The following is a 22,657-nucleotide window of genomic DNA, read 5'->3' as shown; positions in this document are numbered from 1 at the left end:
CCAAGGACCTCGAGCGGCCAACTGAGTCGGGTTCAATTCGCACTACTTGGCAATCCATTTGATCTCGCTAGAGATTGATACAGAATTCGTGATAATAGATATCGATATCTCTAATAGTATCGTAGATGTCACCGCCGAAATTCGAACACCCAAACGAAATAGAATTCTTCGTCAAGATTCGCGAGAAATTTCCGAAAATTTCGCGCGAACGGTTTCCAAATTGTTCAAAAATCGTTGGATAGAGTCAACCGTGTACTGGGTTACTTTTCTGTATAATTCGCGATCGTCCAATCTCACGAAATCATATTTGTAACACGGGCACCGTTGCCAGATGTTAATCTACAAGGATCCACGACGCGCGGGGACTATTTATACCGTCGGAAGTGACAATAAATCGTGTACGGGTTCGATTTAAATCCGTATTAAAGGACACACGATCCACGTTCACGCAAGGGGGAGCGCGGCGGATTGGAAAATCGAATTATAAGCGGGAGGCCGCGACACGAAAGCGGAGCATCATTCTCAATTAAACGAATCACTTTCGCGATGAATCGACCGCGCAGCGAAAAGAATCGCCCGGTGCTTCCGGCCGGGAAAGTTATGAATCCGTGAAATTGCTTCTTCATGGAATCGTTCCGTCCGCGGTTGCTCCGGGGCCCCATTTTTCGTTCAAATTGCCCGTCGAGTTCCTTCGTTAACGAATTTCAAAGCTCACGGCACCGTACGAACGAAGACAGAGCCACGGAATATCACCGTTACGGAGTGCCGCGCGTTTCACCGAGCCCGGTCTATATCGTAACGAAGTTCCCTTGGAATATCGCGCAAGGTGGATCGCAAACGAGCCACATTACCGCACAGTTATTCATTGTTACGTCCTCCGGCACCTAGCCACCCTTATAATCCACCCCTGACGGCCCCCGTGCGTTCCCTAACTGGCGTATTAATTGTTATGCATAAAATTTAATGGAATTCAGGCTGAAGCGATTAGATAGAGGCTATCGCGAAACGGTGACTGGATAAGAAATGCATTTTATTCTGTCGTTAAAAAACTCTGTTAATGGAATTCTCATCGGGCCGTCGGAGATCGCTACGAAATTAAACTTGGTTACGTCGGTGGAAAAAAAGAATTTCTATAAATGGAAATATTCGAAACGATACGGAGATCCGCGGGACCGATATAAATATTTCCACACGGGAAAGTAAAACGAAGGAAGGGCGTATCGATTTGCGAAAGTATTTTTCTTGCGTCTGAAGGAACGTTTTGAATCGTCGGGGCTCGAAACGGTGAATACTTTTGCGGGGAATTAAACCTGGGTGAATTTCAATTTACCGGGAAAAACAGCCCCTCTTTTATTGCGAGTAAGCGTTAAAGCGTCGATCGTGCGTAAATAGGAGGAAATTGTTTCAGGCGGTTCAAATATTTTCAATGCGGTGAAAAACATTTCCGAATGATACAAAACGGGGAAAAAACATGTTGTCGGAACAAACATTGCGGTATTAATTGAAACGGACAACGGTGGAACGGTACACGGAAAAAGTATGTTGTTCGCCGCAGCAAGTTTCAAAGTGTTTATTCGAACTGATTAGGGGAGGAACTAGATCTCGTAAGTAGTAATTTTTATTGAAATAAATGTCAGAAGTATCGTTCAAACTCTGAGAGAGAAACTACCGCCGGAAGTATATTTTTAGCACAAAGAGTATCGGAAATATGAATCAAACTGTAAGGGAAAACTACCCCTAAGAAGTATATCATTACACAAAATTTCAGAGTATTGATTGAACCTAACAAGAGAAAAAACTATCCCCAAAAATCATGAGAAATATTCATTCAAACTCTAAGAAAAAAACTACCCCTAAGAAATATACCATTATTTCAAAACCTATCAGACTATTAATTCAAACTGACGATATTATTGCTACGGAAAATATTCTAATATTTTTCACTTATTTCCATCAACCCCGAATCTCCGGTAAAAAATTCCATATCCTCGAGGCGCTCGTTCGCGTGGAGAAATAATATTCGCTTAATTCGATTAATTCGAAGTAGGTACGATTGAACGAGCGTTAAACGTGTAGATGGCGCGTTCGGAACGTATTCGACAACATCGAACGTGGGAAGGTTTAACCGGTGAGAAAAGGAAAGTAAAAGAAAAGAAAAAAAGAAAACGAGCCAGGAAGTCTGTCGTTGAACGCGTGCAATTAAATTGTTGCACAAGTTCGTGCTGCCGGGGAACCACTTCCTACGAGTATCGCAGACAGGGTCGCGCGGAAAACTTGGCTCATCGCGTTAAGATCCAGAGTTCCTTCACCCCGGTTGGCTATAAAGCACCACCCTTGCCGGTGGTCGATGCAACCGAGCTGGGTTTATCGATCCCACGGAGATTTACATCGACGGAGCTGCAGCGGCCTGGCTCGGGGGGATTACAAGCCAGAATCTCGGATCGCTTCGTTATACGAACGTCGCTAATTAACTCGAATCGGTAACGAAAAAAAAAAAGAAAAGGAAAGAGAAAAAGGAAAAAAGAAAACGGGAAAGAAAAAGAGAACGCTGCGAGCACCGAAGCGGACAGACCGTGTCCGTCTTTCACGCCGTCGGGTTGCGTTTATTTTTCGTTTTTTCTCTTTCCCAGTCATCTGACGCTCATTGTTCGCCAACGGCGGCGATAATAATCGACCGAGATGCGATTCGTTCGTTAAGGAACACGCTGGTGATTAATTAGTAATCACGGCCGTGTTCGCGGACCCGTCGATAACGATACAAATTTTTCGGTGAATGTTTACACGTACGGTCGAGAGTTGTTTTCACGTATTTTTAATATTCGGAGAGAGAATTTTAATTTGCGTTCGACACCGGTGACGGTGGAACGATATTGAAATAGTATATATGTAATTTTTGTTTTATATTAACATGGTTTTTTGTAATCTTGTAAAGTTACGCGCGACGTTTTATTGTTGGAAATGGCGAGGGTGGAATTATATGGAAGAAATATATTTCTTTTTCTCTTTTTAAAATTTGATTTAAATTGCGCGTTATATTTTATCGTAAGGATGGACTTAATTGGAGAAAATTCATATCGGATTAAAGCTTTGCGAACTTATGCACGAACGTAGTATCTACGTACTGGAGGCATCGTGTCTCATTGGTTGTATAGAGTTCGTCCACTCGAAAGTTTGCACCCTCTGGCCGTTACTCGACAAGAGTCGTTTATTGGAGATGTTTCGTATTTGTTTTTTTAGTTTACAGTTTCGATAAGTTAATTCGACCGTAACACGAACACGGTTATGGATCGACAGAGATCGATTAAGCGTTTTATACAGACTTTTACCGAGGCCAAATTGATATATTAGCATATTAATTACGTAAAGGGTATTTTTTTGACCTTACGAACCAAAGGTCAACCTTTATTTAAGGATAATTTGAACAATTTGGTTACAATCAGCAGTGTATTCAATATCAACAGTTATCGAAGGAATTTCTTCCATACGTTCTCACCGTACATTGTTCCACAACGTGTAACATTGTTTTTTTTATATTTTTTACCATCTCTTTGTAGCGCTTAATGCGCCAGCACGTTCTCCCCTTGTCTGGGCGAGCAAACAAGAAACAAGATATCAAAGAAAATAATTCTACATTAAAATATTTTAATATGTAGGAAGTTTCTACTTAAAGCTTCATAAAAAATGTATTCCTTTAATTGATTCAATTATAATATTCATACATGTATGTATATGTTCTTTTCATGCATTTTTTATTCTATATTTTAACTGTACATTCTTCATCGTTCACTTTTAGTTATTCGTTCTTAACACCGGCTTTATAATTCGACACGTCGTATTTATAATAAATATTTTTTTCTACAGTTTTCCTCGTTGCGGGCAATTTAAAAACATTTATTTCTATTTTCATACTCACGCGACGGGTAAGAAAGTAAACTAGAAATTCGTTTATTAGCGCCACGAAGGAATTGTTTTCCACCAATAAATTCCGATCTCTTCTAATTTTGTATACAATTTTGAGAACGACTCGGGGATTGATTTCTTCGGAGCTTTGCATAACGCTGACTCAGCCGTCTTGAAATAATTAATCTATCATTCTCGTGACTTTGGCGTGTATCGATACACCTTGGAGCGGTATGTTATTAACAAAAAAACTTAACGAGATTAAATTCCCTTTATGCAGAAACCGTATTAATTTCACACGATATTATTAATGCAAGCCGATACGTTAAAACGACTTGGAGAACTGCAATAGCGTGACATTGCTGTATAATCGCGGATATCGTAACGTCTCTTAACAAACATAATCGTACAAAGCGAAATTGGATCCTCGTAAAGCGGCCGGATCGGCTAGAAGCACAGGAGTTGAATTATTCATTATGTTTGTTGTCCGTCGAAGAACGCGATCCGTCGGTCTAATTCTACAAAATAATGAATTGGAATAACAATGATTTCATTAGATTACGCAAAGCATTGTTTTTCGTAATCACAAGTTGTGTGGGGAATTAATGATAGAAAGATTCCTTGTTTGGCAATCCTAAGTTAAATACGAGCGAGTAATGTTCTTTAGAATTATAAGTTCTGTATGAAAACAATTTTCTCCAAGGCAAAAGAAATTGTTAAATTATAATTCATATATTCTCATCTGTGGAACATTCACAATGTTTATTTTTTCAATCATAGATCAAATAGAGGATAATACTCTATTTAATTTGGTAAATATTGATTCAGCGATATCATAGGTGGTGTTAACCGAAGAATATTTCAATCTTGAATATAGTTTCTTCAGAAGTTTTCTTTTATTTAAATTGTAATATATACGCGAAAAAATCTTAATCCCTGTTACACCTCAGCTGAAATCAACGATCTCGTAAATAAAAATTCTTCTCGAATCTTTTTCTTTCATTCGCGAGCACAATTTCAACTCCTAAGTTTTGGCCCCCTTTGCTACTGAAGTTCGCCAACAAGGGTGCTAAAAAGTTTTAAAATTTTTATTTTGAACTTTTTATTCCTCGATACCTATATATTCACAATGTTCTCCAAAATCACTCTTCTCGATGACACCGATGTCCCCAGGGTATCGCCACAGGTGTGACCCAGCCCAATTCCGTACATTTCAATTCTGTGTCGTCTTCTAAAACGCAAGCTGATTTCCAAATTTATCTTCACCTCCGAATACCTTATGCATACATATTCGCCCAATTCTCCAAAATCACTCTATTCGATGACACCAATATCCCCAACGTACTGCCCGAGGTGTGACCCAACCCAATTCCTTCTCGATTCGGTGTCGTTTCTCAAAACGTGAAAACGTAAGTTGATTTCCAAATTTATTTTCACCTGTCGATATACCTACGTATATTCGACATGTTTTCCAAAATCACTCTACTCGATGACACCAATATCTCCAACGTACTGCCTCAGGTGTGACCCAACCCAATTCCTTCTCGATTCGGTGTCGTTTCTCAAAACGTGAAAACGCAAGTTGATCTCCAAATTTATTATCACCTCTCAATACCCTATATATTCACCCCATATTCTCCAGAACCTCTAAACTCGATGACACCAATGTCCCCAAAGTGTACGTCTCGATTTCGTATCGTCTTGCCAAACGCAAGTTGATCTCCAAATTTATTATCACCTCTCGATAGCCCTCTACGTACATTCGTCCAATTCTCCAAAAATCGCTCTACTCGACGACACCAATGTCCCCACTGCATCGATCACGGTTGCGATCGAACCCGATCCCGTGCTTTCGAATCAACCCTCTCCGATGATTCGGAGAGCGTATTGCCTCTAGCGGAGCACCTCTATCGCGCGGCCTGAAAATAATCTTTCCGAATGTGCAACGCGAAGCAAACCGCCCCGGTAGCGCGGGCAAATATTATCGCGTCTATTATTAGTCGATCGCGCGCGCTCGGCGAACGGGATTCCTCTGAAAACACGGTTGCACGTGCACACAGTTTCCGGCCAGTGGAACATAAACACAGACCGGTTCTACGGCGATCGATTCGCTCTCGTTTTGTTTCGCGATTAAAATTCCGCCATTAGACACCTGTCACGAGTCCGCGAGCCGCTTCTTCTACCGTATCTCACCCCGCGGCTGATCCTCGATTATCGACACGCTCGTTATCCCCGTACCACTTCCGTCTACGAAGCCGCCTACGTTGCTCTTCTCATCGTTATCTCGAAAATTGCCGAGATTCCTTGAACGGTTTCCCTCGACGGGAGACACCGATCTACGAGTGGACTCGTATCGTCTCGCGACAAAGCGTGTCCTCGCGCGATGCCTAAACGCACTCGATGAAAGATTCTCGAGCCACGCGGTACTTTTACGTGAAACGTTCGTGCTCCACTTTTACCAACGGATTTCACCGCGATTTCTGTCTCGGCGTAAAAATAGCACGACGACCCTCGAGCCCGTCCTTAACGGATAACCATTTCGAGCCTTCGACCCCTTGGGCTGGAGGGTCGCGAATCGAAGAGGGTTCGAGATGTTAGCCCTCGATCGCGAGAAAAAGTACTTGTACAATGAGCGAGTGGAAAATATTGTGGGTAAATTTCTCGTATTTTGCGTATCGAAACTGGTGAGCGTTCCATCGCTCGATTAGGGTGCTATAGTTTCTCGCAAGAGTAAGTAAGAGTAAGAGACGTTGGCAGAGTTGTGGAAACGTTTTACTTTATGAAACGAATTAATAGTAACGACGTATATTGTGATATTGTAAGTAAATTTTGAGCAAATGTTATTCTTTGTTTACAAACGATAGTGCCTTTGTAAATTTTATGAATGTTTATTCGAATAGTGTCCAATTTTCGATAATTAGAGTAGAATGCATCCGGATACATTGGAGTAGAACTGAAGACTGTGTTTTCATTTATTTACAAAATAACCGAACTAGGTATTTAAAAATACGTATTCGGTCACCGCGAGTTGTGGTTAAATATTTTCCTATCGCTTTTGTCGAAGTTTGTTCGGGAAGTATACCGCTCGAATGTTGCGAAAAAATATTTTCAGTATTTGGTGTGGCAATATTTATTCGACAACGTCTAATTTAGAGCCTCTAAAGTATGGAGCGACACAGTTATTTCGACAGATAACGCTTGAATTATTTCGAGTAGTGTATTTTAATATTCTACGTCGCTCCCCGCATTTATTATTTGGTCCGCGCTTCCTGCGATTCGACGCGTGAAATTCGCAAATTCGTTGAAATAATAATTTTAACGGTGTCCAGGTTGCTCTCGAGTGTTTTTTTTTTTTACGCAGTGACTTAATAAATGTAAAGGTACACGCAGACAGGTGTTATTAAGCACTGTTATGCTATATCTGTTTTAAAATGCTAAGTAACGTAATATACATGCAGTACTTAATCACTTCAGCATGAGAGTACGCGGCGTGTACGAGGAAGCCTGAAACTGTATCTTGGAAAAACGAAAAAATACAATGGTCTCCGTAATACGGTTCGCGTGTTTGAGAGAAAAACAGACCTGTCAAATTGATAAACAAAAGACATTCGCTAACACGTATAGATAGCTCAGGCAGCTCATTTGCATTTTCCATATTGAAATTTCTCATGTCATTTCAGCTAGAAAACACAAACTCTCGAGGTCTTGGCGTATGTTTTAAAAAAATATGCTAGGATGTATCCCGGGGATTTTATGAAAGATTTTGATAAAATTTTATTTGGAAGTACTTTGATACGTATACTTTTTAATAGAAACAAATTGAATCGGTAGAGGTTAATAATTTATCGAAAAAAAAAAGAAAGACGTTTCTTCGTTGCACATTGTCTTCAAAACACCACACGTTTCGATTCTTAAACAGGAGACACTTCTATTTGCAACATAAGTGGGTACATGGAAGAATGCCAAACTCCTTTGGCTTTGTATTTAAATTGATTTAATCTGATTAAAAAATGGTTAATTCATATAAAGCAGCAGTAACGCAATCTATTCCAATCAGGGGTGTAACAGACCCCCTGGCGCGTCTACTTAGGAGTCAATTATAAGTAGTTAATTCGATGGAGTTCCTACTTTGAAAGACATACAGAATTTCCAAAGACGGTCGAATCATTTGAAGAAAATTAAAATATTGCGAAAGTTCCACTTATTGTTCACTACTATTGACACTCAATACTCTATCACGAAATTTTCCATCTATTCCAAATCTGTTTGATCTTTAAAATTATCTCTCCCATCACTAGTTTGGATTCTCAGTCTCTTGGATTCTAGTCTCGATCCAAATATCTCTAATCCAGATTAACGAGGCACTTCGTTACACCTTTCAGCGATTACTCCATTTATTCCAAATTTTTCTAACCCTTACAATTGTCTCTCTTGTCCTCTAATTTCAATCGTAACTCGATCCAGATATCTCTCAATTAATCCAGATTAACAATATCTTCAAAGCTAAACTCGATACTCTATCGCGAGAACTATTATCTACTAAAAATTTCATTGATTCCTTCGAACTATCTCTATATTTCTTCGTTTATTAAAACCCTCCCTTCCTTAATTCCAATCGTCACTCGATTCAGACATATCTCGATCAATCCAAATCAACGATCGTTGCACTCGACACTCTATCGCGAAAATTACCACCTATTAAAAATTCCATTCTTCCCTTAAAACTACCTCTATCTCCCTTCATCTACCAAAACTCTTCCTTCCTTAATTCCAATCGTCCCTCGATCCAGACATATCTCGACCGATCCAGATCAACGATACATTATCACCTTGGAGCGTCCCCGTGCTCGCGACTCGATCCGTAATTTCCTCACGAGGTGTTGAGCGCCAACGATAGAGCAAGAGAGAGAGAGAGAGAGAGAGAAAAAAAAAAGAAGGTCCCGTGTGCATTTTAGCGCCGCTCGAGCGGCTAAAGCGTTACGCGCGCGTCACCTGTTTGACGAATGATCGCGGGCGCAACCAGCCGCTACGTATCCGGTGATCTGCATAATGTCAGATCGCCGTGGCGGATAATTCGTGTGTGGCGGGGCTGGCATAACCGAAAATCGACGTAACGCGGCTACGCGGACTGACCGGCAAGTCGTCAGGATCGCGTGCGGCCAAGGTCGAACCCCTGACCACCCCTGTATTTCACTCAGCTGCCACCACCACGAGCCATCTTGTTTTTTAGCGTTTGTTTTCCTCTATCCGGGGTAACACCGCGGTGTCACGTTCGTCACCATCGACGTACGTTTCAAATCCTCGAATTTTTCCTATAATTGTGATCGAGAAAGCTTCGGTCGGGTAAAAGGGTTGCGTGACAAGGGTGGCGCTCGGGATGAACTAGCCCTTCGTGTTTGGCCCAGTTTCGCGCGACATTGACGTCAAACACGACGTTTATAAAACTGTTTACCCCGGTGGGGCTTTTATTTGTTGACGTTTTGCGGCCGGTGTGGCGGGGTTGTATCGTCGTGCAAGCTCCCTACTGCTTTTCGTTACAACGGTCAGCTCCCGGTATGGTGTTGTATAGTGTGTCACGTTTTAATCGATCCGCGGAAATATCGTCGAAGTTGTTCGGGATACAGGAGAGTGTCGTAGAAACGGCTCGATGTGGACTCCGTGGGAGTCAATATGGGCAACGATTCGTTAACTCTTCGAGGCACGGTTGCCAAACGCGTGAAACGATACGAAACAACCGAAATTAAAAAGCAGATATCAATCAGATATTTAATTACGAGATGGAATATTAACTGTCTCGTCGTGCTAATTGTACGGAGTTATTTTAATTTGTTACGGTGGGTTGAAGAATATCAGAGTGTATATCGGGATATTAAATAGGTGAAACGTTTCTTAATTTACCATGCCCCAAAGAGTTGGTATGTATTTCGTGGAGTTGTGATTAAACTGAAACCAATTGGTAAATACGTGTTTGGAACAATCCTTTGGGTTTTTAGAAGGTAATTGTCCATAGATACTGTAAATAGAAAGAGTCGAATAAAAAGCGTAAAAGTTGGAAACCAATTCAATTGTCCCTGAAATCACGCTTTTAGCCGAAACTAGTATCGAATGACGGTCTAAAATGAAATATTTAATAATAGGCTGGTTGAATGGGATGAAAAGATTGCGTGTAACTAAACTATATATTAATAGTCATCGTAATTGAGGACAATCTAAGAATAACTTAATAACGACTTTGAAGAAAGTGGATGTAAAAGAAAAATCTAAGGACTTTCGTTTATTGGAACTTTCATCTTAATTTTGAGGTGTCAAATGTAGTCTGCAAAGTTGCTACTACGAAAATAAATCGAAATCTATTTTTTTTTTTTTAACTCATTGCAATCCGATAAATAATATTAAATTTTGTTCTCGGTGTTCGTTCCTTCAAGGATAAATTATATTGTTCGAAATAAAAATTCAAATTGATACCGTACCGTGACATTGATTAATCTTGCGATGATATCGTGTCGTATTATCGACAAATTTAATTACGAATATTTATTCACAATTTTAATGAATACTTCCATGTTGCACGTTTTAAATAATCACACGTATAGGTCGAAAAATCTCATTCCTCGCGAGCAACGGAAACAATAAAGAGTCCGCGAATGCGTATAATATTTTATTTATAAAATTATCGAATAGTAAAAATCGAAACGAGTTCTCGAGAACACGCCGCAATCGTTTCGAAACGGAATCACGGCATGGTAATAATATACTGATAAGAACGTCACGGTATCCGCAACGTGACGTGGGAGCATAAGTATATATTTATAATTACTACTAATTGGGTAAAATGAATTTTTATGCGTCACATACCACCGTTCAAATTGCTCCCCCAGTGTTCCTCCCTTTCTTGCGAACAGTTCCAAGCAATCGGGACAATTCTTCTGTATAGTAAAATTATTTTAATTTTACTTTAATCGTCCAAAGGTCAGAGTCGTATCTTTTGATTAATCTTGATTTTTTGAAAATATTTCGTGCCGTTGGTACGTAATTCTTTTCCAAAAAAAAGAAAAACGAACAAATATTTTCACGCAATACCGCAATGTCTTGATCTTTTGAGAATATTTCGTGTCGTTGGTACGTAATTCTTTTCCAAAAAAAAAAGAAAAACGAACAAATATTTTCACGCAATACCGCGATGTCTTGATTTTTTTTAAATATTTCGTGTCGTTGATACGTAATTCTTTTCCAAAAAAAAAACGAACAAATATTTTCACGCAACACCGCAATGTCATCGATTATTACTTGCATTCGCAATGCGATTAAGTTTTAGTCCTTGTTTATGTTAATTTATCCCGTTACCGCGACAACCGGCGGTCACGTAACTTAAAATCAAGTGCGGCGCCCGTAGTTTCGTTTTAATTTTCGTCCCAGTGTATCGTGGTTAATTTTTTAGGTTTTTTCCCCTTTTCTCTCGGTAACCGACGCCATTGTAAAATTACGTAAAGTTTATCTACAGGAAGAAGGCAATTAAAGGAAACATCTAGAGAGTGGTGAGTTTCACAATACAATTTTAGTGTTTTCCCTTGTTATTCTTTCTATTCGGTATCGAATCTCCGCCTAATTGCTACTCTAATTACTTTATCTGCGTTACTGTAATCTGAATGTCTTGGTTAAGCAAACAATTAGAGGAGAAAGTGCACCAGCTTGGTTTGTGAAATTACTGGAAACGCTGAAACCGGTAACTGAATTTCTATCCACAATTTGATGAAACGTGTACAGTTCGAGATACGAGATAGCGTGTTTCCGTTTTCAATACCTCCCTTATTAAATGCATTGCTAATTTTCCATTTAAAGAAACGCAACAAATATATTCTAAATACCCGGTTCATTCGGTAGAAACTTTTCTGTCACCGAATCGGGTTCTCTTTAATGTGCAAAAATAAACCGTTTATTTATAAATGTATGTATCATAAGCAATGTATAAGTAAACTGTGTCCCTTAAACTGTGTAACAATGTAAATGAATTAATACAGGGATGATTGCAATCGGTAGAGAAATAATTGTCATTTAATCGTCGAGCTTCAAACTCAACCTAGAGGATCGAGTTAAAACGAATTAATTACGCGCGAACGAAGCTAAGGTTGCGGTTCACGAGCTCAGGGACTAAAAAATGGTCGATTGTCCATAACATTAAACGCTTATTAACTGCTCTCTCATTGCCAGCAAGTGAAAGTAATAATAAGGTAATTGTGTCGCTAAAAGTTCCTTTGCACTCCAAGAGGGTTAACGACGTCCCGGTTTCTCGTACCATGTGAACTTCTAACTGCATGATTTTGGCGGCTCTGTGGTATAATCACCACGGAAATTGTAGTACGTCCACGATGTACGAACTTTCAGACACGTTGCGCGCCAACTTTTAATGGTTTTGTTTAACGCGCCGCGAGGCGACGGGCCAACTGTGAACATACGTCCCCTCGCGTCAATGAAATGGCAACTTTGCGTTTAGGGTCTCTAAAATATCGGAAAATAGTTCCTAGTTTTTCCATGGCAAGTTTCGGTGTATCTACGAGCAACGTAGAAATCGTTTTCTTGCAACGGAGAATTTTTCATTGATTTTACCGAATCTCTTCGTCACTCCATTTTCGAATTAATTCTCAAGTGAAAATTCGCGAGACTGTAGAAGAGAACAATTTAGCTTAAAGGATTCCCTAAGGGCCAGTTAATAGTTCCCAATGTTTAAAAGGAGAATTTTTCATTTATTTCCTTAATTATTCTAATAATTTTTCTTCTTTCTTTTCAATGAATTATTTCCGACACGGGTCAACGACTATGACAAAACTATTCGCTCCAACATTTAGGGATATGTCTATGTATCAATTGTTTAAAATCTAAGGGAGATTGTTTGTTACCCCTGTATAAATCATGTTGCTGATGAAACATGTTTTTTGCAAAGAATTGTTAAAGTTTCGACCATTTTTCAAAAGATTTTTTTATACTTTCTATCGATTCAAATACATAGATGCATTCTTAGTAAATCATTTTTTCACATCATGTGAACGAGCTCGATGAAAATTGCTCGATACCGTAATTTCATGGCACCACGTGATCGAGTTCAGTATATCAGCACGCGCAAGACACCGTTGCATCACATTTCGCATAATTTTCTAACCGCATAATAATATGTTTTCCGACGTCACAGTTATTCGACACCGTTATCACTTACGCGATTTTTACGACACCGTAGAATTTTGTCGAGCTATCGGCCATTGGTCGTAAAAGAAAATGCTCCTCTAAAAAAGGAACTGTATTTCCGGAGCGATCGATGAACGCTCTAGATCAACACAGTTCTTGGACAGATTAACGAACAAACTTGAATCATTGCTCATAGTGTTTGGAATACGTGTAATATTACTGGCCAGTACAAGCATTTAGGACTCAACAACGGAAACTTCGCGAAGTTTAAAAAAAACAAAAACATTGTTAATGAAGAAAGCAAACGAAAGGGCAAATCCCGTCACTAGGTTCATCGAAAAAGGTACTTCGTTTCGGTAATAGCTACAGAAACACTTTTACTACTTCTACGACATCTGCTACTTCTACTACTTCTGGTACAGCTACTACTTTTACTAACTCTGACAGATCTACTACTTCTATTACTTCCACTACATCCACTTCCTATATTTCATTTATTATACTACTACTATGCTCATAGTGCTACTATTACTACTCCTATTACTTCGATTACTCTTATTCCTACTTCTACTACTCCCGCTACTTCCATTACTACTTCTATTATTTCTACTACTCTCATTACTACACCTATTATTCCTACTAATTCCATTACTACTTCTAACAGCTCTACTACTCCTATTAGAACTTCTAACAGTTTTACTATAGTTATTACAACTTCTACTACTACTGCTATTAATACTTTTATTAGTTCTGCAATTCCCAATACTATATTTAATATTTCTACCACTTCTATCTCTACTTTTCTTACCTCTACATCTACTATTACTAGAACTACTAGTTTCACTACATCCATCACTTCCATCTTTATTACACATTACTATTATAAGTATCGACAAATTATTAATAGTATATAATAATTCATACAACACAATTATAATATTTACGTTCCGCTATTAAAAATGTTCAAATCACGTCACTTCAAGGAATTTCCGCGCATTAAAATTTCGCGAGAGTTTCGAACGAATTTCTGAACTTTTGCCGAAGTTTTCGTCGAATTCGGGACTTTAGTATCAGGAGAGCATTGTCTCAAATGGACTATTGGACAACTAACTAATGGAGTAATGGACAATTATTACTTTCCACGTTTTGAAACTTTAAGATACATCTCTTTACGTTGAAGCTCGATCAAAATTAATTGCTATAGGCGAATCAATTACTTGTAATGCCTAAATAAGATGCATATTGTAACATAAATATTCGGAACATGTGTAAATGTTAATAATAATCGCGTAAAGGAACAAACAATCACTGGAATCATTCGCCTTTACAGGTTTCGGAATAACTTGATGTTTATTCATCACGATAAATAACAACTGTCATAGGACCATACTTCAAACAATTATTAATAATCATCTGGTATAAATAATGGCTTAAAATATCATTTCCTTGAAATATTCTCTGTTCGCGATGGAATTTTTCATTGATCTACAACCGACATCGTCAAGGCTACACGTATCGATTCACAAGTATTTATCACGATGATTTTTCTATCTAAAAAAACGATTAATTGAATTTCGACACTCTCAAGTAAAAAATGCAACTTCGACGCATATTGTGTAAATTGTAAGAATAAAATAAATGTTAAATTAATGTACCAAATAGATAATTATTACTTCCATGCTTTAAAACTTTACGAAACAATTTTTACTTCGAATCTCGATCAAAATCAATTTCCATAAGTTACTTAATCATTTGTAATGCATAAATAAGATGCACATTGTTCGATCAATATTGGGAACATGCGTAAATGTTAATAACAATCGCGGAAATGAAGAAACATTCACAGAAAACCGTTCGCCTTTGCAGATTTCTCAATATCTCGATGTTTATTTATCATAATTATTAACAATCATCGTAGGACTATAGTTTAAACAACTATTAACAATGTCCTAGTATAAATAATAGCTTAAAAGCAACCAATTTCTTGAAATATCCGCTTAAATCGTACAAATAAAATCGAAGTAATGGTAAGTCACCTTCTTCTCGAGGGTATAAATAGAACCGCCGGCTGCCGAAAATTTCATTCGCCCGGGAGCCTCCGCGGCGGACGGAGCTCCTCCCTTGGGGGATCTGGACCCTCAGGGCGAGGATGGCCCGACGCGGAGAAGGGCGGAAACGCCTCGGACCCGCGTCGGGCTCGCGGAGGACCCCTGGCGGATGGAGTCCTCCTCTGGGGGACCTGGACCCTCCGGGTCAGGGTGACCCAACGAGGGGAAGGGCGGAACCGCCGCGTATCCGCGCAGGACCCGCGGCGGACGGAGCTTCTCCTCTGAGGGAAGTGGACCCTCAGGGCGAGGGTGGCCCGAAGCGGAGAAGGGATGTACCGCGGCCTACCCGCGGAGGATCGGGGGTGGGGAGGATATGCGCATTTTTTCGAAAATTCTCAGAAATTACGCCATTTTCGCGAAATTCCGAAAATTCTCAGAAATGACGTCATTTCCAAGAAGTGGCACGATTGGAATACCTCCTCGTACTTCATGTTCTCCTGATACCAAAGTCTCGAAACTCGTTTAAAATTCGCGCCTCGAGGAAATTCTTGGAAATGACGTCATTTCCAAGAAGTGGCACGATTGGAATACCTCCTCGTACTTCATGTTCTCCTGATACCAAAGTCTCGAAACTCGTTTAAAATTCGCGCCTCGAGGAAATTCTTGGAAATGACGTCATTTCCAAGAAGTGGCACGATTGGAATACCTCCTCGTACTTCATGTTCTCCTGATACCAAAGTCTCGAAAACCGTGAAAAATTCCAGTTAAAGTACAGAAATTCGTTTAAAATTCGCGCCTCGAGGAAATTCTTGGAAATGACGTCATTTCCAAGAAGTGGCACGATAGAAATACCTCCTCGCACATCATGTTCTCCTGATACCAAAGTCTGAATTTCGGACAAAAATTTTATAAAATTTCTGTTCGTTGGCTAAAATTTGTCACCGATTTCGGGACTTTGGTATCAGGAGAACATGATGTGCGAGGAGGTATTCCAATCGTGCCACTTCTTGGAAATGACGTCATTTCCAAGAATTTCCTCGAGGCGCGAATTTTAAACGAGTTTCGAGACTTTGGTATCAGGAGAACATGAAGTACGAGGAGGTATTCCAATCGTGCCACTTCTTGGAAATGACGTCATTTCTGAGAATTTTCGGAATTTCGCGAAAATGGCGTAATTTCTGAGAATTTTCGAAAAAATGCGCATATCCCCCCCACCCCCGGTCCTCCGCGGGTAGGCCGCGGTACATCCCTTCTCCGCTTCGGGCCACCCTCGCCCTGAGGGTCCAGGTACCTCAGAGGAGAAGCTCCGTCCACCGCGGGTCCTGCGCGGATACGCGGCGGTTCCGCCCTTCCCCTCGTTGGGTCACCCTGACCCGGAGGGTCCAGGTCCCCCAGAGGAGGACTCCATCCGCCAGGGGTCCTCCGCGAGCCCGACGCGGGTCCGAGGCGTTTCCGCCCTTCTCCGCGTCGGGCCACCCTCGCCCTGAGGGTCCAGATCCCCCAAGGGAGGAGCTCCGTCCGCCGCGGAGGCTCCCGGGCGAATGAAATTTTCGGCAGCTGGCGGTTCTATTTATACCCTCGAGAAGGTGACTTACCATTTACTTCGATTTTATTTCTACGATTTAAGCGGATATTTCAAGAAATTGGTGGCTTTTAAGGTATTATTTATACTAGGACATTGTTAATAGTTGTTTAAAGTATGGTCCTACGATGATTGTTAATAATTATGATAAATAAACATCGAGATATTGAGATATCTGCAAAAGCGAACGGTTTTCTGTAAGTGTTTGTTCATTTCCGAGATTGTTACTAACATTTATGCATGTTCTTAATATTAATCGAAGAATGTGCATCTTGTTTATGCATTACAAATGATTAAATAACTTATATAAATTGATTTTGATCGAGATGCGACGTAAAAAGTGTTTCATAAAGTTTTAAAGCATGGAAAGTAATAATTATCTATTTAGTACATTAATTTAACATTTATTTAATTCTTATATTTTACACAATACGCGTAGAAGTTGCATTTCTTACTTGAACCCGACGAAATTCAATTAATCGCTTGTCTAGATAGAAAAATCATCGTGATGAACACTTCTGAATCGATAATCGATACGTGTAGCCTTGACAATTTCTGTTGGACCAAACTGAAACATTTCATGGCGAACAATGAATATTTCAAGGAAATGATATTTTAAGTCATTATTTATACCAGAAGATTATTAATAATTGTTTAAAGTATGGTCCGATGACAGTTGTTATTTATCGTGATGAATAAACATCAAGTTATTCCGAAATCTGTAAAGGTGAATGATTCCAGTGATTGTTTGTTCCTTTACGCGATTATTATTAACATTTACACATGTTTCGAATATTTATGTTACCAAATGCATCTTATTTAGGCATTAAAAGTGATTGATTCGCCTATAGCAATTAATTTTGATCGCGCTTCGAGGTAAAGAGATGAAGTTTCTTGAAGTTTCAAAACGTGGAAAGTAAAAATTGTCCATTAGTCCATTGGTTAGTTGTCCAATAGTCCATTAGAGACAATGCTCTCCTGATACCAAAGTCCCGAAAACGACGAAAACTTTGGCATAGGTTCAGAAATTCGTTCAAAATTCCCGCAAAATTCCAGTTCGTGGAAATTCTTGGAATTTGACGTCATTTCTAAGAATCCGTGAAATCGTGCCACTTCCTCGCTTATCATGTACTCCTGATACCAAAATTCTAATGTTTTTGCTGGATTTGAAGAACTTGCTATCTGGATAACACGATCGTTGAAGAGGTATTCATTTTTCACGGTTTGTTGCCAATAATTTAATTTCTAAAAAATTTCGGGAATGTAAACTTTCAAATCTCTTTCTCCGACATATAATTCGGGATCACATAGAGGGAGGGGAAGCATAGTAGGAAAAGGAAAAAAGCTACTCGTGTTTTATTTAATAAATTTATTGAGATCCATTTGAGTTACATTCATATTACTACATTTAATCAAAATATTCAGTCTTTTATTTGCGTTAGAGCAGTGTTTTGTATTAAGTTATTCAATTGTTTCTTATATACTTACTATTCTAAATTCGCAGCCAATTAGCTCGGTACTACCCGCGACGAATAATTATTGTTCGTCGCGAGTAATACCGATTACCAGGTCTCACCACGTGGAGGTTGCTGCGAGCGGAGACCCGGAGAGAGATAGATGGAATCAATGCTCCATCGATCTCTCTCGATACGCAGTACAAACAAAGTTACTAAACCATGGAGATAGAAGGAATCAATGTTCCTTCGATCTCCTCGTTTATTTCTGCCGAGCAATTACATCGACGAATAAAACGAGGCAAAATTGGGAAAGACGCGACGCGAACCGTGTAGTTGGTCTTACTAGGTCTATCCCGTTTCCCCTCGGTGGGCCCGATTCGAGAGGAAACGAACGACGCCATCCACTCCCCTAGAGGAGTGCCCCGTTTCTCCATCTTTACGACGAGAGGGTCTTACTTTGGAGGCTTTCGCAGGGACCGGCAAAAATGCCTGCTCCTGTGCTCGCAACATGCCCCCTCTGGAAGCGAACACACCGGAGGAGACGGTGATAGACCGTTCGGACCACCTACACGGAGGAACGAGGAAGCGAGTAAAATTAAGCTAAAGATTGGATAATTGCTTGGCAGATCACAGCCTTAAAACTAACTTATTCTAACTGCAGAGATAGAAGGAATCAATGTTCCTTCGATCTCCTCGTTTAATTCTGCCGAGCAATTACATAATCGAAAAATGAGGCAAAATTGGGGAATACGCGACGCGAACCGTGGAGTTGGTCCTACTAGCTCGGTCCCGTTTCCCCTCAGTGGGCCCGATTCTCAAGGAAATGCGCGACGCCGTCCACTCCTTGGAGTGCCCCGTTTCTCCCAACTCCGCAGCCAGGAGCCACGCAGAGCGTGGACCTGTCTCACGGAGGATGACGAAGAGAGGGTCTTGTGGCACTAGGGCTTCCGCAGGGACCGGTGCGAACACCTGCCCCTGTGTTCGCTGCATATTCTCTCTCAAAGCGGACGCACCAGAAGAGACGGCGATCGAGGGTTCGGTCCACCTCCACGGCCGGTCACTTGCTTATGCAACAAGCAGAGGTGGCCGGACTGAGAAACGAGCAAGCGAGCAAAAGTAAGCTAAAGATTGGATAATTGCTCGGCAGATCACAAATGTTCGTACATGGTGGCCATAAAACTAATTTATTCTAAGTTATCTAAAGATCCCACGGTGGATGCGACGAGAAAGTCCCCTTGTGCCTACCTAAGAATAACCTAAAGACGAGGCATGATAGTAAATAGAAATGAAAAAAATAAACATGGAAAAACAAGTACAAATTAAAATCGGAGAATAAATAAAGTAAATTGAAGAAAGAAAAAAATGAAAAAAATAAAAAGGATTAAGTGAGTGGTCGCCAGTACTGACCACCCCCTACCAGGAGTCAGTACCGGTTACCAAGAGTGGGGGCCCCCCTTCCAGACACCTAAAATCGAAAAATAGAGAGATCCGTCCACCTCCGAGGCTCCCTCTGAAATGAAATTTTCGTTAACCGGCGGCTCCCTATATACTCTCATGAAGGTCACTTCCCTCACTCCGATCGTCTTTGTTCCATGTAACCGAAGATTTCAACAAATTTATGGCTTTTCAAGCATTATTTATACCAGGACATTGTTAATAATTGTTTAAACTATGGTCCTACGACGGTTGTTAATAATTGTGATAAGTAAACATCAAGATATTGCAAAATCTGCGAAGGCGAACGGTTTCGGTGAATGTTTGTTCATTTCCGCGATTGTTATTAACATTTACGCACGTTCCCAATATTAATCGGACATTGTGCATCTTATTTATGCATTACAAATGATTAATTAACTTATAGAAATTGATTTTGATCGAGATTCGAAGTAAAAACGTGTTTCGTAAAGTTTTAAAGCATGGAAACTAATAATTGTCTATTTGGTACATTAGTTTAACATTTGTTTAATTCTTATAATTTATACAATACGTGTAGAAGTTGTATTTTTTACTTAAAAGCGTCGGAATTCAATTAATCGCTTTTTTAAATAGAAATATCGTCCTGATGGGCACTCGTGAATCGATAAACAATGTGTGTAGTCTTGACAATGTCGGTTGGACCTCAATCAAAAATTTCATCGCGAACAAAGAATACTTCAACGAAATGATATTTTAAGCCATTATTTATACTAGGACACTGTTAATAATTATTTCATCAACGGTCCTACGACGGTTCTTAATAATTACGATAAATAAACATCAAGATATTGCAAAATCTGCGAAGGCGAACGGTTTCGGTGAATGTTTGTTCATTTCCGCGATTGTTACTAACATTTATGCACGTTCCCAATATTAATCGAAGAATGTGGCTCTTATTTATGCATTACAAATGATTAAGTAACTTATAGAAATTGATTTTGATCGAGATTGGAAGTAAAAACGTGTTTTGTAAAGTTTATAGAGTGGAAAGTAACAATTGTTTATTAGATACATTAATTTAACATTTGTTTAAATCTTGTAATTTTCGTAATACGCGTGGAAGTTGTATTCTTTATTTAAAAGCGCCGAAATTCTATCAATCGTTTTTCTAGATAGAGAAATCATCATGATGAATGTTTGTGAATCGATAAACATTTCCAGCTTTGAAAATGTCGGTTCGATCTCAATAACAACAATTCCATCGCGATCAAAGAATACTTGAACGAAATGATATTTTATGCCAGTATTTATCATAGGACATTGTTAATAATTGTTTAAACTATAGTCCTACGACGGTTGTTAATCATTATGAGAAACAAACATTAAAAGAGATTGCAAAATTTGGGAAAATTGCGAGATTCTCGAATGAATTCCCAAACTTTTGCTAGAATTTTTCGTAGATTTTAGGCTTTGGTAACAGGCGAACATGATACTCGAGAAGGTATTCTTATTCCGGGGATTTTTGGAAATGACGTCAAATTCCAAGAATTTCCGCGAATTGAGATTTAGAGGGATTTTCGAACAAATTACTGAACTTTTGCTAGACTTTTCGTCGACTTTGGGTTTTGGTAACAGGCGAACATGGTTCTCGAGAAGGTATTACTATTCCGTGGATTTTTAGAAATGACGTCAAATTCCAGGTATTTCCGCAAATTGAGATTTTGTAGGGTTTTCGAACGAATTTCTGAATTCGTGCTAGATTGTTTGTCGATCTTGAACTTTGGTAACAGGAGAACATTCTATTCGAGGAGGTACTCCTATTCAGCAGATTCTTAGAAGTGACGTCATTTCCAAAAATTGTCGCGAAATGTAATTTAATGGAGCATTCGAAAGAATTCCTGTACTTTTGGTAAAGTTGTTCCCTGATTTTGAAACTTTGGTATCAGGAGTGCATAATCGTCTTGGAAGTATTGTTTTAGGTGGTTTCAGCACTATGATAAGATCGGGTTAAAGAAATGGAAGCAAATAATAGGCAGAAAGAAAGCTTCTGTTGTTACTCCAAATGAATTTATTGAAAGACATCGTTACATCGGAGATACAATTGCATTTTTTCGTTTCATTATCATACTCAAACTTTCATACGCATTGTAAAAATGTTGTTCCTTTAAGTATTCAATTGTTTCTTAGGTATTAACTAACTATTCTAAATTCGCAGCCAATTAGCTCGGTACTACCCGCGACGAATAATTATTGTTCGTCGCGAGTAATACCGATTACCAGGTCTCACCACGTGGAGGTTGCTGCGAGCGGAGACCCGGAGAGAGATAGATGGAATCAATGCTCCATCGATCTCTCTCGATACGCAGTACAAACAAAGTTACTAAACCATGGAGATAGAAGGAATCAATGTTCCTTCGATCTCCTCGTTTATTTCTGCCGAGCAATTACATCGACGAATAAAACGAGGCAAAATTGGGAAAGACGCGACGCGAACCGTGTAGTTGGTCTTACTAGGTCTATCCCGTTTCCCCTCGGTGGGCCCGATTCGAGAGGAAACGAACGACGCCATCCACTCCCCTAGAGGAGTGCCCCGTTTCTCCATCTTTACGACGAGAGGGTCTTACTTTGGAGGCTTTCGCAGGGACCGGCAAAAATGCCTGCTCCTGTGCTCGCAACATGCCCCCTCTGGAAGCGAACACACCGGAGGAGACGGTGATAGACCGTTCGGACCACCTACACGGAGGAACGAGGAAGCGAGCAAAATTAAGCTAAAGATTGGATAATTGCTTGGCAGATCACAGCCTTAAAACTAACTTATTCTAACTGCAGAGATAGAAGGAATCAATGTTTCTTCGATCTCCTCGTTTAATTCTGCCGAGCAATTACATAATGGAAAAATGAGGCAAAATTGGGGAATACGCGACGCGAACCGTGGAGTTGCTCCTACTAGCTTGGTCCCGTTTCCCCTCAGTGGGCCCGATTCTCAAGGAAATGCGCGACGCCGTCCACTCCGTGGAGTGCCCCGTTTCTCCCAACTCCGCAGCCAGGAGCCACGCAGGGCGTGGACCTGTCTCACG

The 22,657-nt window shown here is 39.9% G+C and overlaps 1 protein-coding gene across 1 annotated transcript in view; it reads left to right on the top strand.

Annotated features, from left to right (window-relative positions):
• The window catches only part of Stum (mechanosensory transduction mediator stumble), a 41,018-nt gene that overhangs the window by 3,625 nt on the left and 14,736 nt on the right, over positions 1–22,657 (top strand). The window lies entirely within an intron of this gene.

The sequence above is a fragment of the Ptiloglossa arizonensis genome, chromosome 10, assembly GCF_051014685.1.
Source record: "Ptiloglossa arizonensis isolate GNS036 chromosome 10, iyPtiAriz1_principal, whole genome shotgun sequence".
NCBI classification, from domain to species: domain Eukaryota; kingdom Metazoa; phylum Arthropoda; class Insecta; order Hymenoptera; family Colletidae; genus Ptiloglossa; species Ptiloglossa arizonensis.
Note: the sequence above shows the minus strand (reverse complement) of the source record. Positions and strands in the feature narration are given on the sequence as shown.